Source organism: Phoenix dactylifera, chromosome 17, assembly GCF_051530095.1.
Source record: "Phoenix dactylifera cultivar Ajwa chromosome 17, Ajwa_hap1_PhDact_Kaust_v1.1, whole genome shotgun sequence".
NCBI lineage: Eukaryota > Viridiplantae > Streptophyta > Magnoliopsida > Arecales > Arecaceae > Phoenix > Phoenix dactylifera.
In genome coordinates this window covers 14,154,532-14,160,150 of record NC_143206.1, presented here as the reverse complement: position 1 = coordinate 14,160,150, position 5,619 = coordinate 14,154,532, and positions in this window count along the sequence as shown.

Here is a 5,619-nt window from a genome sequence, read left to right as displayed (position 1 = left end):
CTCCTTGTGTTTTTCTCCTTTGATGGATGTGGCTGGAAAAAAATTTAATTGTTGCCGATATTTGCATTTTAGCAGTCATTTCCTTCCAATTAGGGCATTCATTCTTTAGATACTAAAATTTGTACGAATTGGTACTTCTTTCATCTATTTTATCCATTGTTGGTGATAATCTTGGCATCGATTCTTCTAATTTAATCATGATATTGTAGCAAGGGGTGTTCTACTAGTACTTCTTTATAAATGAAATATGCAAGATGATGACTCAAAATGCAATGCAGCTGCTAGTGATTTTTAGCCTCAAATGATGTCATTTCAAACCTAATTCAATCCATTCTCCCAATGTGATTCACATGCTGACCTCAACTCGCATATTTGATGATATCGCAAAATACCTATCAAAGATTATGAATGAGATATCTCGCCGGCTTCGCCGGTCAACGATCCACCATGACAAGAGGCTATTGGACCATAGTTGCTCTTCAGATTGAAATTGGCAGAAAGCCTCAATAATGGTCATGGGGACCATCACAGTCATTATTCCCCAATCTCGCTAAAGACTTACTAGTACTCTTTCCTTAATGAAATTTCTTCTTTACTTCAAAAATGGAGCTTGTGGTGGAGCCTCTATTGGATGAAATCTATGGAAAGGGATTGTGGGCTCAGCCATATCCAATTCGAGTTCATGTGGGAATCAGAATCCCATGATGCCATCATGGAATCAATCCCTCAGAGCAAAAGAATACCACCAGTTTCTAGCAGTGGAAAAGCCCAGGAATAGGCATGGTAGGACCAGACCCATACCCTCCTTAGACTTCAGCTTTATAGCAGTTTATTCTAAACTCTCCAATGCCAGTGTCTTCTAGTTCCCCTCTTCAATCCACTGCCACTAGTGACTAACATGGGTCCAACCTCCATTCTTTTGTGGGGCCAACTTCCCATAGTGACCAACCGACCATGTCCTTGGGAGGTCAGACAGGTTAATTTTAGACAGTAGCTTGTGGAATCAATAGGAGGCAAGACTTTTTGAGAGTTTTAGTCAAGCAAATCTTTGTGGGGGCATCTTGTGACTCATCACCCATTACTATCAGCTGATTTGCTGTCATGCTTTAACTAACGAATCAACTAAATGCTTGTTCGTGGACCCAGTTAGGTCAGCCATTCAGGCAACAATGCCGGTTCTCATTCCAATTTGAGAGTCGCATCTTGTTCGAGCTGACGACAGCTTGGCATCGACGCTCTCCGTCATCCATACATGTCAGCATTCGATAAATATGTCAACATGGCGAGCTGCGAGGTGGTCGAATTGCTGACATGGCAATGGTGGCTCATGGCCGGCGAAAAAAAATAGAAGAGAAAAATGCATGGAGTAGGTTTCCCCCACCTTGCAAGATGCTCTTTGCTTTCATATACTCTCCAATTGATTGGTGCCCTAGATAAACAAACTAATCACCTCTACAAATGGCACTATCTTTTTTGGAAGACCTTTAATCCCTCTAATCAGAGGGGAAAGACTAGAAAGGGGATAAAGAGCTCAACATATCCAAACAAGTGGATAAGAAGTCATTGGACTTGACCTGCCTCTGTTTTTTTTTTTTTTTTTTTTCTTTTCTTGACCTCACTTCTTGAAGCCGAATATGGCATGAGGGAGTAAGTGTATTGAAAAGGACAAGCAAAGAGTGGATTGAGCTGTGCTAGATGTTTTACAAATGTTTTGAACAAGCAAATATTTTATGGGTGGCAAAAAACAAATCATCATAAAGCACTCATTAAAGATTAAAAAAAAAGTTCATTTCGTTGATTGTATCCTATTCAAGTGTTGAATAGTGTATCCTCAGTATCTTAAACCATAATCGGAAACTCCTTAAGGTATTTACACAACTAAAGGAACTCCTTAAATACGATTACCATCTATCTTCAAAATAAAAATCAAGAATAATATTATGATTTCTTGAGCACAAAAATATATATTTCAATAGATGTAATTAAGATGATACCATATTTTTTCCTTTTTTTTGTTGAGATGTATCATTGATTTTTGTTTTGTTTTGTTTATTTGCTCTAAAGCATGTTGCTTCTGTGAATGTTAACCAATTAAAACAATGCACTCTACATAAATATTATGTATTTTAATTTTAACTTTGAAAAAAAAACGTAAAAGTTACGGTATGTGTTTTCTCTTCACTCCAATATACGACATCTAAACTATGTTATTGTTGGACTTATCTAATCAAAAGAAAAAAAAGATAATATTCTTTGGAACATAACCTCGCAATCTCTCAATAACCATCAGAGAGAGATAATGAAATAGATTATATCAAAATATATGTTTTTTTTAATTTATTTTTCTTTTTTTTGTAGGCATCAAGAACATTAACTTACATAAATTGTATTGGATGGTGGCAAGATACACATACATGTGGATTAATTAGTTGCTTGAGCTTTCAATGGAAGTTATCGAGCTAATAAATTGGCATGATTTTCTAGTGTCATGGTATTTTTAAGATCTTAGATGAAAAAAGGGCAAGTGATTCTAAGCAACTTCCAAATAAAATTTGGAGATTAACAACATATTAGTCGACGAAGAGATGACACAAGCTGCATTTTTTTTTTTTTTGGTTGACCATCATATTTATTTTAGAAAACTGGCACCTCGCCATCTGTTGTACAATCGTACCAGCTAATTCCTCTTGGAAGCTGGGTAAGATCTAACATAATTAATAATATAAATGATCTCATATGCTTTACAATTCAAGCTTCAAGTACTTACTTCTTTTTGATGGAATGAACTTATGATGAAATACCATTAATTAGTATGCCCAAGAAACCAAAAATAAAACCAAGGATGATTTTGTAAGTCAATGCATTTGTGATACTAGATATGATTTAATATGTATGACTGCAGTTTTGTGAATGTTTAATTTGACTCCATTTCTAATGTTCTTTTTTCCCCTTTTTATCTGAGGATCGCCTCCTAATTACCAAACAAAATTCAGAAAAAGAGGAACTTTTGAATTTTTGCCTTGATTTCTGCATTAATGCTATTATGAGATTTTAAATACTATGTCACTCATGAAACATCATTGAAAAATTATAAGCCAGTGATAAACAACATTAATTGCAAAGCAAACTAATTAACTGGTTTGATTAAATTGAACATAATAATGCCTCAAAAAAAAAGAATTAAATTATAAAATGGTTCTGCTGGGGGAAAAACCCCAAGTCATACTGCTACGGAGGCGCTCGGCCAAAGGGCACCGACCGGAAAGGCGCTCGGCCGAAGGGCGCCGACCCGAAGGACGCTCGGCTAGAAAGTGCCGACCAGGAAAGCGTCCGACTAAGGAGCGCCGACCAGAAAGAGCGCCAGGAAGAGGCGCCCAACTAGAATCACCAAAGTAAAGCTACTCGGCTAGAAAGAGCCGACCAGAGGACGCCGACCAGAAAAGCGCTCAAATAAAGAGCGCAGGCCGGAGACCGCCAAATAAAGGCGCTCGGCTAGGAGGTGCTCGTTCAAAGGGCGCCGGCCAGGAGTACTCAAAAGCAGCCCCGCCACAGGGCGCCCTATTGGGCGACCAGCTCGGCTCGGCACCCCTGCCGAGCCGATGCCTTAACCAAGTATTCAGCCTGCCACTATCTTCAAGCCATCAAAGCATAAGATCTCTGCAGGCATTCGGCACGACTCGTCATTAATGCACGAGACCCCTTCAAGTCTCCGATGCACTCAGTCATTTAATGAACACGGCTCAAGACGATCTTCGGATCACTGAACCATCAGAGCGTATGGCTCTTCCTGACCGTCGGTTCATTCAGCAATTAATGCACTTACCATCCACGGACCCCAGGCCCACCACGGCCGGCGGTTCAACCACTCCAACAGGTCCGATCGACCGTGACAACTCCCTGATTCCGGCCTGATTCGGTCCCATTCTCCACTACGCCATTAATGGGCCAAATCGTGCCCAATTATGACGGAAAGGGACAAATTCCCCGGTAACACAAAATCCCACTATAAAAGGGAACCTGGGGGAAAAGAGAGGGGACAGAAAAACACACACCGGAAAAACTCCGAAAGAGAGGAGGGGAAAGAACACATGAAGTAAAAAGCACAGACACAATTGATGACATCAAATCTCTTCACCTTATCCACATATTGATGCTGTCTTCTCCGCATACTCTCTCCCTCCTGCTCTCTCCAGATATTCCCCCTCTGACTTAAGCATCGGAGGGCCGGTGCCGGAGAGCCCGGCCACCGGTTTTTCCTGCAGGACCAGCGCCCCGCCAGTGGAGGACGCGGCCGGCCGGCACACCGCCGTCCGCCCCCTGTAGCAGCGGAGCTCCTCCTTCCCCAGCTTCGCGGCGGCCCCCGGGTCCAGTTTCCAGCAACAGTTGGCGCTAGAGGAAGGGCCCGAGTTCGCTGCCATGAAGCTAAGAAGCAAAGGGGCTTCCAACGCCTCTCGACGTCCTCCACCAAGTCCAGAATATTCCGTTCGGAACTCACCACCTCCGGTCGAGCCAGCACCTCAAGTTCGACCGAAACAATTTGATGCCCTGGTGCAGCAAGTGCAGGCGTTGGCTACAGCCGTCCAAAGCTTGCAACCCAGGGGCATTCCAGCAGCACCACCTCCTCCGGCTCCAGTCCAACCGGAGCCTCCTACAAGCGGGCTTCCCATTCGAGGTCAGGACTCTCGAGTCCAGGCCTCCCTCTGGAGAGAGCACCCGGCCAGAGGTCACGAAGGCTGGCCCCAACCTTCAGAAGCTGAGTCGGTTCCAGGACAACCAGCACCCGAGCAAACCGCGGCGGCGGTCCTCCAGAACCATGAACTCGACCGGAAGGTCGAGAAGTTGGAGCGCCAAATTCAGGCACTCCACGGGAGGAAGTCGGGGCATACCGGCGACTTCGAGTTCAATACGAAGTCACCCTTCTCCCAGGAGATTGAAGATGAATCGGTCCCGCTACGGTTCAAGATGCCCCAGGTGGAGCCTTACAACGGCAAGACTGATCCCCTGGACCACCTGGAAAGCTACCGGGTCCTAATGGCCCTGCAAGGAGCCTCGGAGGCCATGATGTGCAAGGCCTTTCCGGCGACACTCCGAGGACCGGCCCGGCTTTGGTTCACCGGGCTGAAGCCGAGTACTGTCTCTTCCTTTGAGCAGCTCGGCAGACAGTTTGCTGGCAATTTTGCCGCCAGCCAGCCCCAGCGGCGGACATCCGACTCCCTCCTAGACCTCAAGCAGAAGGAGGGGGAGTCCTTCAAGGAGTATTTGGACCGGTTTACCGCCGAACATGGGAGGTCCGGGAGCTTGACCAGTCCATCGCCATGTCAGCGCTAAAGACTGGAGCCCGGTCCTACAGATTCCTCTTCTCGATCGAGAAGAGTTTCCCCGCGGACCTCACCGAAATGTTCGCCCGGGCGCGGAAGTACGCCAAGGCGGAAGAGGCCGTGGCAGCTAGGCGGGGCGGAGCCGAGCAGAACCCCAAAAAGAGACGCCGCGAGGAGCGCGGCCAGCCTAGAAGCCCGTCTCCGTGACGAGCTAAGAATCTGCCCCGCCCGAAGAGTCCACCCCGGTTGAGGGGACCACCACAGCAAAGGTCGCCACTCCGCCCGAGGTACCCACTACAGG